Here is a 21,532-nt window from a genome sequence, read left to right as displayed (position 1 = left end):
GGAGGGATAAGGGTCTCTGTTCTGCACAGAGAAGCAAACAGCTTTACGAGGACAAAATCTCGATATAAACATGTTCTGCTCTGAAAAGTAACTTGGATCAATGTGGCTTTTCTGTACCATCAAATACCAGCAGTGCTGCAATGCACCATTTTCTCTGGGTGACCCAGCACAGGCTGGATGCTATTTCAGTAATACTAGAGGTAGAGCTAAAGCTAATGAGCCATACTGGGATTGTGGCGGGAGGTGAAACAGTGGGGACAGGGAGGTTCCATAATGAGTCACTTTACACCTTCTGGACCTAAATGATCCTTCCCCTGAATCCATGAGACTGGGAGGTGCAAACCTCGTGTTCAGAAATTAAGGTACCTTCCACTTCACAGAACTGAGTTATGTGTTATCTATTCAGTGACTTCTCAGCCACACTCTGCCAAAGTTACTTCCCATCCCCTTCCTGTACCTACTGCTAAAACTTCAGCCTTACGGTTTCCTTAATATCTTTAATTACAGCTTTTGGGTGAATGGGCTTAATAGCTCCTGAACCTAAACAATTCTTATTTCAAACTATGTCCCAAACTTTCCTAATTATTCACTTTGTCATTCAAATACATATGAACATATATATATATGTGTGCATGTAATCTGAAACATTTCCAGTATCTTCCTTACAATTAAAGAAGCTTTAGTTTATTCCATCACACAATAAGGGAAAGATTTTACACTGCAAACATACATTCTCTTTTTCAGGATCATGCTTGTGGGGCGGTTTCACTACTTGGTTATAAGACTGCAATCTTGAAACCTCTGAGATGATCTCTTCCCCAACAATTCTGAATTCTACCCACCAGTGGCATTAACATATTAAAAAAACTGCTGGAACATGCGATTTTTATCACAAGTATTAATGAAATGCAACATCATAAACAATAAAGTTCAATTAGTAACTAAAGTGTCTGTGGCAATTAAATAAGAAGGAAGTGTTCTGAAACACAGCAGGATGGATTATACTTTGAATCATTTACATTGCAAATGGATTTTAAAGATGATATTGATGGAAGTTTAGGGGAAATTAAGATTTTTAGAAAATAAGACATTGACTCTATGACATTCAAATGCGTAACTTGGCTTTACGTGAACTTAGTAACTGGAACTGCAGGTGGAACTAATGGGAGCAGCTAATAATGTGAAGTGCACTGAAGAAACACCAAAAAAAGCATGAGAGAGTTGAGTGCAGTGACGTGACTCATTAGTGTCAGGCCAAAATAGCACTTAAAATTAAAGAATACATGTTCGGTTATGCAGTCAGGAAAAAAAATGTTAATGCGTTTCATGCCTAAGTATTTGAAACTGAACACAGCTGCTTACTATGTAGTCATAACTCTACCTGAAACACTGTAATCATTTAAGACTCAGAGCAAAGGTCCTAGTTCAAGACAATTTGTGAATAACTTAAGTGGACAAGTTGTGGAACACTGTCTACTTGCTTCAACTCAGTTCATTCCACCTGAATTATTCGACCTACAACAGCAAAGCTGGATAATCGTCATGAGAAGGCTGGGTAAGAATAAAAATAAAGAGGAAAAGAGCCAGGCAGATGTGACTGGAGGCCAAGATTTCTCCTCTGTGACAGGAAGGTAAAGAAAGCATTAGTGTTCGTTCTTTTCCAGAAAAAGTCAGTGAAAGCTAGATGGGGAAAGAATTATCACGGGGGGACTCGCTAGGAAAGTAAGTTTTCAGTTTCAAACTGACAGCCTTGAAAGCTAAGAAATCCTCTTGGGTTTGCAAGAGGATTGGTCACCTCCAAACCAGGCTTGTCCTCTTGCATCTCACTACCCAGTCTGCTCTCAGACTCACTGACTCTGTGATCGCCTGGGAATGGGCACTCAGCCATGGTGAGACAGTGCTGGTCCTACACAGTGGCTGTGACCGGGCAAACCACACCTGGGAACCTCGCAGGGGCTATCGAGCTTTTCTTCACTTGTAGGGTACAGCAATTAGGATTGTTCTTACTGGTGGCAGCTATAATATGGACAGTTGAAGATTCATTTTTATGATAGTAAGAATGGAAAAAATATCGGCTTTTGATTCTCTCATTTCACAGGTTTCCATGAACTTGAAGCTTTTTACTTTTCAGAGCTATCTAATCTTTAAAACACTTTCTGCCATCTCTAACTGCCTTTGTGTTTATGGGGGTTTTTTTTTCTGTTTTCTCATGTCTCCTCCAGTATACCATGTTCAGCATGGCAATCTTAGTGAAATGTAACAGACAAAATTCCGGACTTTGGTGCTATGTTAGGGTTTCAGTTGGTTTCATAAAGATCCTTGGCATTATCGACTTTCTCCTTGTGTGAAAAGGTGAGTAAACAGAGAAAAAGGTATTTATTAATAGCCTCATAAATAAAATCTCTTGACACTCCCGATCCTACTCTCATCCCCCTTTGTTTGCATATTTACAAGCATCCCAGCAGAAAAAGATAGGATTTTGAAAAGCATAGAGGTGATTACTTGCTTCGCTGCTCGAGTGACTGGAGGTAAAAGTGCCCCTTACCTAATGGAAGCCCTGGTAAGCCTTGACTGATAGTAAATCCCATCTCCAGGGTTTTTCTTCCCAAGAAATCTTTCAGAATAAGCACCATAAGAAGCTCATATCTGAGCCACAGAGATGCCTGCTCTAAAGGATAGATTTTCCCTGGAGTATCTGCTGGTGTCCAGTGAACCACAGAGAGGGTCATTTCTGCTCCGCGGCCTCGGCAGGTGACAAACTTCTCTCTCTTTTGCTCCTCTATTACAAAGACACACTGCCAGCAGCTTTCTTCTGTTGTGAGGTGTAGTGGACAAGGTAAATAGCCACAAAGACTTCTGAGAGCTGCTTTGCACTCTAACATTTATGTGACATGAAAGCAAAACAAAGGCAAAAAAACCCATCAAAAGTAATCCAATCCAAATGTGCCATTCAAAGGCTTGAAGTTTTTTCTTTATGCACTTCTAATAGATCTGAAATGAAATGGCAGTGGATCTTTATAACTGTGTGCAGCAAATCTGATCCTGCAAGTGCCGTCTGCTCCCCTCCTGGTGCTGAGCGCTTCTCTCACTGCTTTAGAACTCCAGTGCTCCATGCACGTCCTTTGTACCTGCGGGACCGATCTCATCGTTTATATTTTTATCAGTGCAAGGTGAAAGAAGAAATGGAAGTCTCAGAGTTTGTATTGTTAATGCGTGGAGTGGCCACAGAGCTGACTCCTGGAGCAAAGCTTAGCAACTGGGCACATGCAAATGTCTGCATGCTAAGTGGCCGAGAGCTTGTTTTCCCTTGAACTCAAACTTCAGTCAAATGACATGACATATGGAAATGGCTCCTTCAGGACTGGCTCATTAGTGCTCTTAAGACCTCGGATTCACCTATCATTATAAATGCAAAAACTTCCACAAGTTTTTTTTCGATATTAAACAAAATAACAGGGTGCAGCCGAACATACGGGCAGGTTTTCAGACAGGTTGAAAATAAATCACTCTGTTTGTTGCCACAAAAAAAACCACAAACACCACCTTTTTCCCTCTGTGAATGTCAGCTTGCTGTGGATGGTAGTGAATTCTGACAACCAGAAACCAGTATGTGCTTACTCAGCCCTGTGTGGACAAGGAAAGGCAGCAACATTTGAGATCTAAACCATTTTGCAAAGGGTCTTGGATCTTTAAAATGAACGAAATCTAAAACCAGACCCTGAAGAACGTTTACCTTTGAGATATTTCTCAACAGGTAGGCTCAGATCAGAGGTCTAGAGTTCGTCTGGAGTTCAAATTTTTTTGATCCCCAATATCCGTGTGTTTTCTCTATGTAGAACAGTGCAACAAATAGGGAAGAAAGGCTGCCTTATAATTAGAGTACCAGACGCAGCATGCGGAGAGAGGATATTCACGCAGCTTAATTGAGACACTTTTCCCCAGGCTTTCTGCAGTCATTGAAGAGAGAGAACTTCACAAGGCAACTCAGGGCCACTAAGTAGGCCTCTATTTTTAATCACCTCTCTCTCTGATGACTCTCAAAAGGACTCCAATAGCTGTGAAAAGAGACTTTCTCTCCAATGAATACAGAAGGAGCAAGAAAGCCAAATTTCCTAATGTAGGCTTCTGAGTAGGCATTTAAAACTCTTCAGCTCTGGTTTTGCTTATTCCAAAAGACCTGCTCCTGTGAAAAAGCAGGTGCCTCAGTCCTCTCATCTGCAAAATGGGAGAGCCAGTGGCCCTTCCATCCACTGGATCCAGAGCTGCGAGGCAAACGTTGAAGCCTGTGAAGCACTGCGGCTGTGCAATGGGAGTACAGGAGGCAGAAGAGGCAGGACGTGATGCTTCACGTCACAGCAGACCGGATTCACTCTCCAAGAGCAGGTCTCCACAGATAACCTAGCTAGAAGGAGGGCAGCACTACCAGCCCTCAACTGCTACCTACACAAATTGGAATATGAAGAGAGGTGCTGATATAAATGGTGTGTTGTATTGAGAGGCAGTTTTCCCTACAGTGGTGCTATCCAGGATGTAGCATAGCCATTTTAAAATGTTTTATGATTTTAAAGTGTCATAAAGGTCAAAGTTTAATAACTGTGGTGTATAATTCCCTCTGCTTTTAGCTCTGCTCCTACTGTTCCTAACTTATCCACAGTCTAGACATAACATGCAATGCAGTAGTTTGAGCAGTGCTCTGCCAACCTGACAGGATCAGCTTCTCAAGGGATGTAAAGGTAATTCACCCTCCAACTTTATTGAATCCTCTTTGGACCAAAACCTGCTGGCTGAATAAAAGTTGCCACAACGTGTCATACGCTACAGCACAGAAGAGATGTGAGATGTGGTGAACAGTTGTAATTGAAAACACACAGCTGAGTGCGAGAGGGAGCTGGCTGTATTTCAGAAAATGAATGGGATGGTTCCACATGTAGAAATAGCAGCTTTCACTAAGGTTATCAAGCTCCTAAGAATAAAAGCCTTGCTTTTGCTTCCACTGGAAGTGGATTCAGGCTCTAAATTGACTAGGGTGAAGCAAAACATGGCCCAAGTCAATGTGTCAGTGTGGAGGGATGCATGTTCTCACAGCATCCACCCAAACAGTCCTGAAATTAAATTAAAATATCAGTTTATTCAATTAACTTGGTCTTTTTTCCTAGCTCTGGGTTTTCTCAACTGCATCCATGAGGACACTGATCTAAAACACTCCCAAGCCAATGGATGACTATCACTGGCTTTAACAGCTTTAGATCAGCACCTGTTTAAATGAACTCGGTTGGCCTTTTGCTCCAAGAGTTGAACAAAAATATTTAGTAATAAAAAGCTCAGTATTTCCAAGTTGTTATGGAATAAAAGTGAGTTTTCACACAAGTCAAAGAAACTTGTGTCTTGCCCACAACTCTGTGAGCATTAACATGAATTTTTGTGCATTCTAAATTAAAACTCAGTTCCTACAAGAACTCATACGTGAAATATCAAAATTTACTTTCTGCAAACAGTTTTACCAGATGTGGTTTCTTGACTGTTTGCAGTGTTAATGTGAGAGCGTGAAGTAAATTAATTTAAGAATTAAAATGAATATTCATACAAGTTTTTAGTTCACATAATTCATCCAGCTTTGTTTAATACAGAGGCCAAGGAACAAACGTTTATGGAGCTAAGAACATAATATCAGTCTCTTTTGTTTTGCCCCAGTCTTTTACACTTTCTGGGCACAGCCTGCTATTCACCAGTTCTGGCAGTCAGCAAAACTTTACCAGCAATTACATTTATATCAAAAAAGAAAGAAAATAACTTCATTTTGCACATCTCAAGACACAAATGCAGAAAAAAATGTGGCATTTCTTAACTGTAGAAGCATTGCACTGGGGATAACGTCCCTTCCTGTGTTTGAGTCCATCTTCAGAATTAGTATTAATGTCGTGACACCATGCAACAGACATATGGAAGTGTTATTTGTTTCTCATTTACCAAACAGATAAGAATATGGAAATAGTTTCAGTCCATTTGTTTGATGAGCTTCCTAAGCCAGTAATAAACAAATCAATACAATTAGTTTTGGCTCATCATCATTAGAAACCTTCGCTACTGGGATACAATTTAATTATACCTCTTGTTCCACAGCAAAGGAAAGCCTTTGAAAATGGACTGCTTTGCCAGCTATCGAACCAGGAGGGAGGAGCGAGAGGATACATCAGTGATGGAGGAGTTATTATCTAAGCAGGATGTACAACATATAAAGCATATTGTGCAATACAATTTCCCTGATTGCAAGTCTAAAATATTCCTGCCATTAAATGCTTATGAGCAACACAACGTGAAATCCAGCTGTAAAAAGACTGTGTACATGACATGCTTCATGTGAATGTTGCAATTAATACAGCATGCATCAATCACTCTTGGACTTGATTACAAATTGCACTAATCCTAATTGATTCATTAAGCTGCAAAGTTACATACAGTAATGTACGTTAAAAAAAATCTCACCATATGTGCACTAATGTCCCCAAATATATTTTCATTGTGGGGATTAATGCTGATACTTTGCTCTCAGCTGTGCATGTAGGGTCTAAAAAGAAGGACTGCACTAACCATGGATATCCTCAAAACTAGGAATTCTTCAGCACAGGAATTCAGCTAGCTGTAACAGAGTTATGGGAAAGAAACATCTGCATTCAAACCCTCGGGAATACTTTTGGGAGGAAAGAGGGAAAGGGCTAAAATCTAAACCTGACTTTCCTGAAGAACTCCCAAACCACGGTTCTGGTGTGGCAACGCCTGCTGCAGAATGGTCCTCACCTCAGGAGAGATAAGAGAAAACCTTGAGTTTTGTGTCCGCTGAACAACTCTCCCACAGTTTCATCAATGTCTCTAGACTTTAACTGGTATTTACACCACGTCGTCTCTTTGTGCCACCGTTGCAGTCAGCTGGCTCTACACCACGGCTGACAGGCCTGAAAATCAAGATTCCTTCAGAGAGGGAGAACCACTCTTTGCAGGGAGAGGAGCCTGGATAACCTCCAGCTGGAGATGAAAGAGCTACACAGGAGAGGAATGAAATCTCTAGTGATCTCCCCATCGCACAACCTTATCAAAGGCTAGGTTTGCCAGGCTTTTATTTTCCATGGTTTCAGTCCTTCAGGGAAAATATCTTTGCGAAATCTAAGGTGACTTGATACATAAATAATGCAACTGGGATCACTCAGAAAACATTACATTCCCTGCACATCCAGCGTAGGGCTCGCTATTGTATTTATAACAATACATCTCCGGATGACTCATTTTAGATCGACTTCGAGGAACTTTTTATAATATCAATAAACATTTTCTCCAAATTAATTGCTTGGATGTATAAAAGTGTATTTCTGCTCAGTACCCAGCACCAGGCACTGGTGATCAATGCAGTCTACTGTATAATTATCATCCTAAATTTTACCTTATTTTCGCGTGACACTAAAAGGAAAAAAAAATATGTGCTTTTAACATACAGGAACTGCTGCATGAGTACTTTGAAAAACTAGGCTATATTTTACGTTTCTATTTGAGGACTTAAGATGCTGACTTCAGGCAGCCTTTTTTAGGTGTTTTGCTGTAAACAGACACATAAAAATTACAGGATGTTGTCTTAGCTGAAATTCAAGGGTCATAATGACAATATGAGCACTGTAAACCACTGAGAGGTAACCCATCTAAGGCTCTGCTTTCAAAGTATGTGAGGTTGGCTTGCAGTTTCAGCTGGTCTCCAGTGGCATCAGAAGGGACCAATTCATCCTGGAAGGTAGGTATGAAAGGAAAATTACTCTAAGGCTCTCCGGCAATGCAGAAGTGACACTGCCAATTCAGTATCTCAGCAATACAGTCCCAGAGCGAGCATCTGAAGATTTCCAGAAAATAATAGGATTTTTTAAAGCCTCTTATGCAGGGCTCTGTGCTTTCCTTGGCAAAGTCTGTGAAAAATAATATGGTCTATTTTGTATTTGTTTATGGTTACTTTTCGTTGCGACCCAAACATCATCAGAATGTGATATAGTAATGTATTTTTGACTGCATACAAATATAACTTTGCCCTTCCTAAGGCTTAACACTTTAGCTTCTCTTTCATCAGGTCCCTGGATCATAATCCAAAAGTAATGGTCTAGGATCACTTAAATTGTCATCTAAGCACAAAGCTATTAAACACAGCTGATCTGGTAAAAGGAAAGAAGCTACTACTAGTGAAATGTATTTTGGGGTGAGCTCCGTAACAAATTTATCAGTCTCTTCTATAGTATATTATCACTACTACCCGGGGTGGCAGAGTGGTGAGGGCACTGTTTTTGGAGCTATTAAAAGGCCATTTTTCCCCAAGGAATTTTGCACTGCTTAGACTGAAGCGTTCTGCTTTGCTATATTGTCTTTGTAACACCTTCCTCAGCCTCACAGGACACGACGCTGGCTGCAAGCCAATAAAGATATCGTACAAAAGGCTACAGCTCAGATGAAAGGGATGTGAGCTTGGGGGAGGAAATGCAAATTTATTAGCATAGTCATGCCTGAAGAGCAAGGGGAGTTGAACCTTTGGCAGAGCTCAAGGATCTCTCAACAGGACTGTGCTTGCCTCAGTCATTGCTTCTGCTGAGAGTCCAGGGGAAAAGGCAGCCAGTAACCTTAACTCAAATGACTCCACAGCAAAAAGAAAACCAAAGAGAAAGTTAATAAAATACAGGCTTTTAAAACGTATCAAGATCATTTTCCAGGATGTCTATCCTCTACAGCACAGTAAAACATCCACAAAGGTATAGGAAAACTTGATCCAAACGTCTTTTGCTTAAGGCTGTGAGATTTCACAATTTTATAGTTAGTTTTACAGCATGTGCCATGCTTTGAGCTTTCTGGAATCAATTGACTAGATGGGAGGTGTCAGTTTTGCTAAAACAGAAGAAATTTTCTAGCCATCATGATTCAGAGAACAGATGGAAAACAAACACTGGAAGCCCAACAACAAGAACACAAATTAATAGAATTCCATGTTTATGCTTCTGAAACCTCATTATCTTAGGAGGCTCAGCTCCAGCCCTGAACACCTGGGAATGATGGCATTAAGACACTTACTGACACCTCAAACAAGCTCCTGTTGCTGCCCCAGAATGTAGACAGGGGCTCAGAGGAGCAGCTCCACAGGATGTGTCAAGGCAGATGTGGTGATGAGCACAGGTGCCATTTCCAAAGAGGCACTTTCTTGCAGCATCTGGTGTTTTTCCCAGCAGTGCTGTTTCACTGCACCAAAGAGACGATGTTCAAAAAGCAAGAAAACCAACGCACTTTGGGACTTGAAGGTAAGACAGCAGAGGGAAGCTGTGACCTTGCATGCCAGTGAAAACTTATAAGGCTTGTTACTGCATGCCTAGAAACCCTTTCTGAAAAGAAAAGAAGCGCATTTGTGACACAAAACCCCCAAGACTGCGCCTGTAGCTCTTTTTACTTAACACATTAAGAAAATTAACTATGATCACCTTCAAAATAGTTCCCTTCTGAGTTGACACACAGCTGCATATGTTGCTGCCAAGGTTTAAAGCAATTCTGCAGATCATTTTCTGAAAGACTGTAGAGGATCTTCATAATTTTTGTTGTCACATCTTCTACCAACAAAAAATGGGTTCCTTTGAGCACTGACTCGAACTTTGGGAAGAGAGAGGTGGGTCTGGGGAAGAGAAAGCCAAGTCTGGCAAATAGGGTGGGTGCTCAAGCACAGAGATGTTGTTATTAGCTAAAAAGTTCTTCACAGACAAAATGCTGTGGACTGATGCATACTGACACTTCCCAACCGAGGGTAAGAAAATGTCTATGTTGAAGTGCTCAAGTTGAGCCTTGTCTCACTGTGACAGGTTAGAACCTGTTCTATATTCATCTCTCTGTCTCTCCCCTCTAACTCTTGGTTTCCAAGCTATAGGGTTAGTTTTGGTTTCTATCATGAGCCCCTTGTATACATTTCTTCCAGTCTTCTCAAATGTCAGTGAGCATTCATTCAAAAGAGTGCACGCATTTTGTGCTTTAATCTCAACATCTGATTATGTACATGCAAAACAATTATTGATTCTGTCATCAAGTGGGTAATTCTTTTGTTTTATTGTTTCTTTCAAAACAGATATAGTGACAGCGCAGAATAGGACTAAAAGCTCTAAATGCTCAAAACCTTACTTATGCATATTTTATGGTGCATCACTATCTGACAGCTCTTCACTGATCGTGTTGGTCAAACCAACAGCTACAATGTCCATTTAGGATCTTGCAGTGAATTCTACCGTCTGATTGTTCTAACAGTTTTGAGAGGATAAAGCAGTATGGCCAAATTCTCTATTTCCAGATTGCAGTTATAATAATAAACCCGTAACTCCTACAACAACCACTTAGCAATATTCAAATGCTCTAAAATACCGTAGCTGTGAAATCTAACAGTTATAACTTTGAGACCTCTCAAAATTGCTCTGCTTTCCAAGATTTAGTTAAGCTTATCTGGGAAATTTATGCCAATGGGAATCATACATGCTCATCTGCAGATGCTAGTTCAAAGGACAAATCTTATGATTTCAGAATGTATTTTTCCATTTTAATTGAACTCAGGATATTGAAAGCGTGCTGTAAAACTCAGTGCTTTTCCAGTGTCATTATTTCCTCCAAAACTAAGTGTTCCAAGTGGTTATTGTTATGGAAATGAATGAAAATGTCAAGAGATTCTGAATTTCGAGTGTTCTGCTCCTGATATCAGATCAGACTATACTGTAATATGTAATTAATGGTGTATCTGCCCTGTGTGCTCAATTACACTGCTTTTATAAACTGAAATAAATATTTCTTGTATGTATACACCCAGATGGTTGACTTACATTAGCTGTATGACCTATAACTTTGAATATCTTTATATGCAGTTGAAATCTCACACATACTGTTTCATCACCATAGTTTCTTGAATTTAATATGATATTAATTCAGCAAGTCACTTAAAAAGCATTTGAGATGAGTTAGAACAAACAGTAAGAATCTCACCTAATCTAAAGATCCAGTAACAAGGGGAAGCTCAGTTTTTATAATCCTGCTTCAGAAGAGAAACTCTTTCACATAATCACTCAAAATTTTAATTTCTCTACACAGAATGAAGTTCTAAATGGTTTTTGACAGTTGTAACTCTTATGCAAACCTGTTTCATTTCAGTAGATGAACACCAATTCATACCATAATGAAAATCAAACCTTCAAAGTTCTCTCTCTCTCTCCCCTAGCATTTAATACAAATCGATGACACAATGTGACCGTTATCACAACACCTCTCCATGCAGATTATTTTCTTAGTTAGCTTTGCACACTTAATCAATGATGCTAAGATACTAAAATCACTTTGCTGCCTCTTCTTCCAATTTATCAAGACTCAATCTCCCCCCAACTTCTAGTCAGCATTTAAGTTGAATAATATTGGTTGAATGTGGATTGATTTGAGTACGATATATAAATAAAATATACGCTATTCCACATGTAAATTTAGTGATCTAATTTAAGCAGGGGAATTTTTGAGTACATGTATCACAGATGGCACAGTATTTTATCTTTCGATAGGTCTCCTGTTATAAACTGTAAACTTCACTCAACAAGCTCAGTAAAACATTTCGTATATCTAAACTGACTCCTAATTGTGTGCTGACATTTGTAATAGTGCAACAATCCCACGGACCTTTCTATTTTATTTGGCAAAGTGCTCTTTACAATATCATTCGCTCTCTGTCTCTCTTGAGATATATAAAGGTTTAACTCGAGCTCCAGGATACGCTGCACACGGTCAGAGAATTCATCAACAGCCAGCCAACCTCTTTATTACTCCTTCATTCCCTGGGTTTATGAAAAGGGCTGTTAATTCAGTAGGCAGCACTTACTCTGTCCCGGTGCCGCTGGAGCGATGGCCCTGATTCCTCCTGCATTTGCGCTGTTCTAAGTCTGCAATAACTCCAGTGAAATCATCAGTAAAACAGATCTTTGCGAGAGGAAAATGAAGCCCTTCATCTTTCAGAGAGTGGTTTTTTCTTACTGTAAAGTAAGTGCTCTTTCTGCACTGAAGCTATAGCAAAGGTCAGAGTGCATCTCGCAAGGCCAGAGACATTTTACTTTTATGACCAAATTTCAGTTTGAATAATTACAAAGGCCAGTTAAAAATACATTTTCAACAGAAAGGGGCAACGTTTTCATGAAAACGTTTTCCTTCCATACTGCATTTTCCCCACCGTGTCAAATGCACGTTTGTTCTTTCTTTTCATTCTTAAATGTCTATATGCTGATTAGCAGCCATGGCATTTCATCCCAGAGGTGGCTGCATTACACAGTGGATAAAAGAGACTCTTTTATGAATAGTAAAGTTAATTATTTCATCTTATTTCTTCATTTCCACCAAGATTTGCTGTTATAAATAAATACATTTACAGTCATCAAATACTACTGCCTAATTTCCCATCAGATTCATTCTCTACACTTTTTTTCCATAAAATCAGACTCAGCTTTTTTTTATACAAAGAGGGCACATGATTTTTAATTCCAGTAGGATTATGTCTTTGGGTCAAAGCATAATTGCCTACAATAAATAGAAGCATAAAAGAATGCCTTGGAAATGGAGAGACAATATGCTGGACCTGTTTAAAGGACATCTGGTGCCCCAATTCACTGATAGCAATGCTGAAGGGCATTTGTTTTCCCCTGCTATGTGAAAATTCAATTTCCTTTGAACTAGGGGCAAATCATATTTTTATTGATTAAAGGGAAGGAAAAGAAGCAGACAGATACCCAATTTTGTAGGTATCACACAGAGCATCTCTGGCCTTGCATACGGTGTACTACTGCTTTAAATAAAATACTGTTGGGTTTAATTTCTTTAGACAGCATCCAGATCTAGGGAGCCAAGTGTGCATTTGTGGGAAGACCAATGGAGAAACAATTCTAAATCTTTACATTTAGAGTTAGCCTCAGGCTCTGACTGTTATTCAGTAGAGCAGCTTGGCAGAGAAGGTATATAATGTTTTGTAAGGTAAGAAAAGGTCTCCATTCCCCACCCTGGCACCAGATGGAACTAATGAACTGCAATTAAAGTATCGTTTGCTCCATTCACAGATGAATTGACGGACTAACTACAGGGGATGTATGCTCCATTATTACCCAGGAAAGGAGGTGCAAACAGAGCTTTTAAAACCCTAATAATTGTGTGCTAAGTAACCTCTGCACCCCTCTCACCAGCTCTGATTCTCCCGAGTTACTGCAGCTGCCTGCCAGACCCTAAAACACCTCCAAGAAGCTCTCGATGAAGAGTGGCTCCTGGATGCACACCTTGCACTGACTGCATGTGCTCTGCACAATTGACTTTTTGATGTGACTTGTATTCACATGACAAGAGTAAATGCCTTTTCAATCAGCTCTAGAGCAGCTGTGAACAGCTGGAACATTGAAAGGCAGCCTCCTAGAGCTGGATTCTCTCCATCCAACTATTCTGCCACTGTGGCAGCACCTGAAGCTCCCACAAGCATGGGGAGGTGATGGAGATTTATCCTCAACTACTGTGGGGCAACTGCCATCCCCTGTGCTGCTACAACCCAGGAATGGGAGGTAGGGGGTCCTGGGCCCACACGCAGAGAGGGCAGCAATGTCATGAGGATTAACGGCCAACCTTTCCTGAATCCCCAGCCTGGCCAGTGGGTACAGCCTTGTTAACAGCTTTAGTGCTGGTGAGCTGCAGGAAACATTTGGAATAGTAACATTCAGAGCTGAAATCTGCTCACGACAGATGGGGAAGTTAATTCACTCCTGGATGGCAGACACCACAAAAGATTAGTCACGGAGAGAGAGGTCTGAACAGGCACCATAGATAGAGTCAGGCGTAAGTTTAAGGTCTCCTAATCCTTTTGCGAAGAGAGTTTCTCTTCTATCATTCCCTCCAGTGGGTTCATCGCTCTGCTCTTGGTTCCACATCCCATGGGGGAACAGGTAACTACGTTAAGTGTTAGGTAGAATCATACGAGAGTCTACATACAAGTCTGAACCAGCTACAGCTCTATAGGCCACACAGGGTCAGAGTCAAGGCCAGGAGAGAATGTGCTACAGGCAAAGCAAACTCTGTCCACACGCTTGTTGACAAATCATCAGCCTACAAGCATACCAGAGGCTTAGAGTGTGAGATCCTAAACAAACAGTCATCTCTCAGTGGAGATAATTCAGTCTACCTGTTACAAAGAAAAGGCAGTCCCTCAAACACAGACAATTAGCTTTTCCCTCTTCACTTCAAGAAGAAAATGCAAATTTAGCGAAAAATAATCTGTGTCCAGTCAGTGCTCCAAAACCTGAGAAGACCAAATGTTCTTGTGCCAACGGGAGGAATGAATTTCAGAAGAAAAGTGCCAAACATACTCACATACTGAAGTCCACAATACTGTTGGCTTGAATATCTGCTGAGTTTAGTCAATACGGAACCAGAACATTTCCAGCCATTTCCATCCAAGACATTTCCATCCAAGACAATTCCAGCCATTTCAAAACTCAGTTTTGCATTGGAAGGATTCCAGATAAGTTTGGACTGCAAACTAACTGCACTGAGATATGTCCAGGTTTTTCTATATCCTAGTGAACTCTAATACATCTAGCATGTTTGTGGGACTTGCTTCCAGATGCTGTTCACTATAACCACTTCCATGGAAAAAATACTCAACAGTTGTTATTCCTACACTTGGAAAAGGCACTCCAGTTCTCTGGCCAAACTGCTATGGGTTTTGGTACCTCTCTCACTCACTTGTCTACGTGATTTTTTTCCCCTGTCCCAGAGTAGAATTCATTTTCAGACTCACATTTATGGTGGCAGAAATAAGTAATTCTTAAGAACTTAAGTACAGCAGACGAACTTTCTGCTGTATTAAGAACATGAAGGATAGCACCCCTGTACTGTCTTTAACAAAACCTTGAACTAAGTACAAAAGACCACTAAATAGCTGCACAGACCTACTAGAAGATATAACACATGGCCAGAAGACAATTTGCCGCTATTTACCTCACCTTTCTTTGCTAACGGGGAGTTAAGTATCTAGATCAGGTATCTAGATTCTCTTTAGTCAACAGAGAAGGGGCAGAAAATTTAATCTATCTTTTGATAACTCTTTCAGGAAAGCGCTTTTCAGAGATGCTTATTAAAAACTGCCTGAAGGGAGGTGAAGGACCTGTCTGAACCAAATGCCCGTTTTCTGCACTGCCAGAGTGACCCACTGAAAGCCTACTTGCATTAGGGATTTTACATCTCAACCTTATGTCGTTTCAATGAAGATCTTGGTATTTTATATTTAATATGTTAAGAATACAAATTCGGTCAGTTAGCTATGTTTAATGCAAGCCTTTCATTTTCACTGGGATGGGAGCTCTTGCCCGCAGTAGCTATTTCCTTTTACATCAGCGTTCTGTGTCGAGAAGCTGCACCCTATGACATTAAGGGTCAAAAACTTTTATGACTGTATTCTGTAGCACTAAAATGAAATCATCCAAATCAATGCTGCAGATCACAGAATGCATCATTGGGAGCTCCTCACCATTAAAAAAACATGTCTCATGATCTATGTTGTAAATACACACTCAATCAATTTTTAAAACATATAATGCTCTGCCTTTGTAGTGATGATAATGGGAATGGCAAGGATGTCACTGAGATATTCCTGTCCAAATGTCTCCCCTGAGTGGAATATGTTTTATTGAACTGATATGTGAAACTATCAAGACAGTCGTTACAAATACAGACACACACAGTTTGTTAGTTACAGCCAGACTTTTGTAGAACCGATGACTAAAATTACAGCCTCTAATAATGCCCAAAACTGATTTGGTAAGCCCAGTACTTCTGTAATCATAATGGTGTGGATCATATGATGAGATAAAACTTAACTTCAAATAATCTTCCACACAGAGTCTTATAAATATATTTTACTCTGATAGGTAAGCTAATGGTCCCGCGGAATTCTAACTTTTTTCCTGAAAATTTATTCAAACGACAATGAAAATCAGGCTATTGTATAGCCTTGATATTACACGGGTGATTACATGTGATTATTTAGGAATCAGACGAGGAAGCAGAAAAGAAAACCCAACCCTTAAGCTAGTCTGCATGAAAGTAAACCACACCATCTTGAAATCTCCTGTTCTGCTGCCATGCAGAGGAACATGAGAAATGAAAGCATCTATTAAGAACAAGGTGGGAAAGGCTGCTGATCAGACTATTTACCATCCAAAGGGCATGAAACAAAGAAGTGAAAAGGATCTAAAACCTTCTGTGTGCATCTACAGCCCACTCAGTACCACTCCGTGCAACTTAAACTGTGACACTGTAAGGTAATTTGGAGTGTAATTGTACTTCGAATAAAGATGCCTCCCCTAGGAATCAGAGGAATCAATTATTGCATATTAGACACAGCAGATATAACTTTTGTGTGAGCCTTCAATTTGAAATGAATAGGTTTGGTGCTCAGTAGAAAAGCACGCACTCTGTAAAAATAGCATTTTCTCAGAAGTTTTTTCAGCTGAGTTTTTCTGTATCCTATTGCCTTTCTACCCACTCTTTTCAATGTATTGCTTTGGCACATCAGATGCTCAGTTACACTTTGGAGTCTTTCACTTTTAAAGCAATGACTGAACTGTATACATCACTACTGCAGATTTCTTCAAAATGTTTAAAACTACCAATAAAAAATAAACCTCTACCTTGTTTTATTGTAGCAGTTTTACCTCAGAGATTTAAAGTCAAATCTAGATTGGACAAACTTGTGTAACCAGATAGTTTCATCAGTCTGGGAAGCAGTACTTCGTGTACATCACAAAAGACCAGTGTACATTAATTGCATCACCAATCTTTGCTCAGGAGAGAAACCGAAGTCTGGGACAGTGAACTGGGTCTGACGCAAACTCACTGAACTGGAAAGGTTTTACCAGGCTCCAATGTATGACATCGGTCTGTCACTTTATGGGCAAATTATTCAAGCTATTTAGAAATTATTCAAACCATTTTCCAAGAGTAAGGAGGATACAACTTTGAAAGCAGATCAAGAATCTAATGGTAGTTCACAGGGACAGACAGTCCTTATTACTAGATGGCCAACTGCATGCAGAATGGATTGCATGCAGAATGGATTGTTGTCTGCAGTTGCAGAAGGCAGGGAATATTCATACCACAAAACCATCACGCTTCTGAAAGTACGCTTTGTGATAGCCTGCAATGGAATAACTGGGCAGAGAGACCAAGACATTGGAAACAAGGTTTTCTGCTTAAACTATGATATCTAAATATTTAAACACAGTGTTCTGCTGTGAGGTTGGAGTACATTACTTTTAGACATGAACAGGATACAACTCAAACCCCTCAATCTTCAGTATTTTTCTGACATAGAATCATAGAATGATTTGGGTTGGAAGGGACATTAAAGATCATCCAGTTCCAACATCCCTGCCACAGGCAGGGACATCTCCCACTGGATTGAGTTGCTCACAGCCTCATCCAACCTGGTTTTGAACACCTCCAGGGACGGGGCTACCGTGACTTCTCTGGGCAACCTGTGCAAGTGCCTCACCACCCCCACAGTAACAAATTTCTTCCTGATATCTAATCTAAATCTCCCCTCTTTCAGCTTAAAACCATTCCCCCTCATCCTATCCCTGCACTGCCTATCCCTGCACTCCCCATTTTTCCTGTAGGCACATCCACCTTTTATTTACTCCTAGCTTTTTATAATACTAAGATGTCTGCAACACCATCAATCACGCAGAACTTCATAATCACGTTTAGGAAAAACAGCACAAGAGATTTCAATAAATGTTACGAGAAAATGTCTGCTTTTTCAACTAATGAAAACATACTACAAAAGTGTTCCCAATTCTGTTTTCTAGATATTTCATGGGAATGCCAGGTGCTTCAGGAATTAAAAAAAACAATTAAGAAGCCTAAATTACTGAGGGCATTGTTTCATTTTCAGATGTAATACGGGCTATTTGGTCAAAGAGGTGCTTTGGAAAATGTTCTTCCCTTTATTTTTGTCTTGTCCACTGATTGTAAACAGTAGTTACTGATGACAGAGAAATGCAAGCAGGAATAAAACACTGGCAAAATTTACCAGCCACCTCTCAGATTTCCTAGAACTATTTGAAACATCTTCCTCATTTAGAAGAGAGAAACCATCATCCTATGTAGCAATGCTGTCTGTGCAGCATGATACCCGACCTCCTGACTTCGGTGGGGGATGTAAATGTTGAAAACCAGGTTAAAGGTCTGCTGTTCAGACCAGGCTTGGATTTACAGGGATTTTGTGGCAGTGAGGAGAGGGGAAGAAGGTGGTAGTGGCTGGCTAACAGCGCTCAGTTCACAGTGCAAGTGAAGGGAAATTTGCAGCGCATAGCAAGCATCGCTTTTCCATTTTTCCTGAAATGAAAGTTTGCATCATGTTCTATTAACGCTATCTGAATGGCACTGTGAAGGCATCTGAGCCCACAGTTTACCCTGTTGAGTAAGAAGAATAGCAGCATATTGTGGACTATTTTCATCAGGTTTTCTTCAGCTAATTTCATTCCTCTCATGCTATAAGATCACTCATAGCAGCTCAGAAACGCCTAATGAAAAGAGAAATAGTGTATCTGATTCCAGTCATGCTGTTCTAAGGGAATTAATAGGAGTCATCATTACCTTAAACACTTCCATTCAGTGGGTTTTATGATGAGCTCAAGGAAAGTAAATGCTGTTTCAAATAGGTATCTCTATATATTAAATCAAATAAATGAATGATAAAGTGCTGGCACTTTTTGGCTGTAACCCCATTATTGCTTAAAGCCATTTCTAATGCAAATGAAGAATGATGTAGCAGAGCTATTTAGCAATTTTCTTTGATGGGCAGTGCTGACTGCTGGAAAGTGGCAGGAATGCAACTGCTCAGATGCGGAGCGCTCCAACATGTGTGCTAAGATTCCTTCACGTATCTAATGATCACCCCTCCCTTCTGCAAAGCATGACCTTAAACGAGGCTCAGCTGAGCAATTCAAGCCTATCCTCACATGGAGGCCAAGACACAAATGCTGGTCTAGTCATACACAATTTTAGGAAAAGTGCATTTTCTAGTGAATTTAGTTAGGAAGTTCCAGTTCTGCAAGTTTATAGAAATGCACTTGATATGGATTTGACCATCACTTGGTCATCCAGGACTCCCTCCCAGGTAAGTATGAACTTACACAGGCAAGAATACACTCATGTGCTTTTGGAATGTCAGAGTAGCGCATCGGAGGCCATTTGGAACCCTGACTGAAGGATATCTTCATAGCTCTGCAACAGACTTGCAGGATGATACCTGTGCACAGCTTGACAAATGACTCTCTGCATGAGTTTTACAATCAGGAAAATGGGGAAATTAAAGCTGATTTAATGTCCTGCAGTGCTTTAAGGTCTGTGGGTGACATGCATGATGAAGTGCTAAATATTATTAATGAAATCTAACTGGAGGAAGAACACTGACTTCAGTCTTGGGAAGGAAGATGAGATTAGGAACTGTCCCTCTATTTAATAACACATTGCATAAGGCCAGTAGGAGGTTGTCATCAAGTAAGGATGTTACATGCAAAATGTGGTGGGTTATATGTCTACTGTAAATTCAAGCACAGAAAAATTCTTCAGAGACCGCAAACTAAGTGGACAATGTGAAATGATGCATAAACATCAGCTTTACAATGGAATAGCATGGTGTGTCTTCAAGATATATAGGGGAAAGGAATAAGCCACAGCTAACCTCAATTTCTTGGGCTTCTTTGATGTTTGTGTTTCATGAATGTGGGGTACGGTACTGACTGGAACCCTCAGGCTACCAAGATACAATGCTCCTGACTACAGCCCAGATCCCAGACCTTCAGACCCAATAACACAACATCAAAAGAGGCAAAGAGATAGTGAGGAAGACAGACCAGACCCCCACGTCTGCAGTAGCCACCCCGAAACACAGAACAGCCCATCCTGCTAACAATATCACAAAGCAGATGGAGCCCTTCATAGGGTGTGCGGCTGGAGGCACTCAGAGACCCAAACATGTCTTCATCAGCCCTTGGCACGCACTGTGATGCACTTCAGTATATCGCTGCATCCCAGGGAAAAGTGAGACATTCATGAAGTGAATGAAAACATAAATAACACCACTTCCACTAGGATAGCAGAAGGTCCGGAAAACTAGGCAGACCTTACTGAAGAAAACAGCAAGGAAAAAAGATCTCAGAAAATTGTTTCCCAGACAAATTGAAGGTTTATACGACGCTAACCAGCATTTTTACAACAATATTTCACTACTGTTTTGCTCAGACTTTTCCATCTGAGGAATGACATCGGAAATGGAGAAGCAGGGCTTGCTGAGATCCATATGTTGCAGTGGGAAAAGATGTAACTCTGAGCTTTTTCCACAAGACTGGGCAGGGCAATCTGTCCTCAAAGGGCATATTTACAGGAAATCATCAAAGATAAATTTGTGGTTTCCACTTTCCTGATTGGGGCGGATGGTACTGTATGATTGCTATTCCAGGTCCTCAGGTTTCCTGCTGCTTTCGATACTTTCCACTTTAAACTGTCTTACAACTGACTTTGGTCTTTTTTTTTTATTTTATTTATTTATTAAAAAACACTTCCATCCATTTAACTAGTTAATGCTTTTACAGCCTTTTGAAGTTGTAAAGCACTGCAAATTTAGAAACTGTTCTTAATAATCATTTGGACAAATGGATCCAGAAAATTGCATATTGATGGAAGGAGTTTATGTTCTTTGCAGTCAAATATTTCCTTACTCGTTTCATGCAAAATTGCTTGGCCAAACAGTTTTTCCCAAGGCTCCCTCAATAATGAATGTAAGTTACTTTCATTCCTGGCTCTTCTCCGAACCCATGAGGAAAGGGTAAAGCATAATGACATAGGTCTGTTGTCTCCTGTAACCCTCTGGGACTGTTTTCTCTAATGTGATTGTTTGAAAATCAGCAGTTTTCTGCCAGGAAATAAAACAAGCCATTCTCTTTCCAAGTAGCACTGAAAAAATCTGAAAGCCACAGAGCCTGCTCGCTCATGCAACATCAATTTTTAAAAGAATCAATTTTGTAATCTTTCAATTATGGTTTATTATAATGATAATAATCACTGAGATATCAGGGGTTTTTCCACTGCTAGTGCTGGCTGGTGGCTGTCATCAAAGCACTTTCAGCAATGCTGAAACACCTGGACTAATAAACTAGGCATTATTTATTTATACTTGAGTTTTGCTTATTTAGAAACATATTAAACATCAATTCCCTTAGCAGTTGGTGATGCTATGAAAACTAAAAGCAAATAAATTATATCTGTAGCACAGAAAGACCTAAAAGTTACTGCCAGTCTGGCTATCTTGTACCACTGTAATTGAAAAGTACTTACAAAAAGCCAAAGCAAACCACATGGACCTTGCTCCTTGCTTACATTACGGAACACATGCAGTGAGTCTCTGCGTGAACACATCTTGTGCTGG

At 40.2% G+C, this 21,532-nt stretch overlaps 1 protein-coding gene and 1 long non-coding RNA gene across 2 annotated transcripts in view; one reads left to right on the top strand and one right to left on the bottom strand.

The window, feature by feature from the left end:
• Positions 1-21,532, bottom strand: part of ST6GALNAC3 (ST6 N-acetylgalactosaminide alpha-2,6-sialyltransferase 3) — a 226,991-nt gene that overhangs the window by 40,407 nt on the left and 165,052 nt on the right. The window lies entirely within an intron of this gene.
• LOC128852932 (uncharacterized) lies at positions 1,509-7,224 on the top strand. Its single transcript, XR_008451077.1, has 3 exons — positions 1,509-1,631; positions 2,223-2,352; positions 6,121-7,224. It is a non-coding gene; the product is annotated as an uncharacterized LOC128852932 (long non-coding RNA).

Source organism: Cuculus canorus, chromosome 8, assembly GCF_017976375.1.
Source record: "Cuculus canorus isolate bCucCan1 chromosome 8, bCucCan1.pri, whole genome shotgun sequence".
In the NCBI taxonomy this organism is placed as follows: domain Eukaryota; kingdom Metazoa; phylum Chordata; class Aves; order Cuculiformes; family Cuculidae; genus Cuculus; species Cuculus canorus.
Note: the sequence above shows the minus strand (reverse complement) of the source record. Positions and strands in the feature narration are given on the sequence as shown.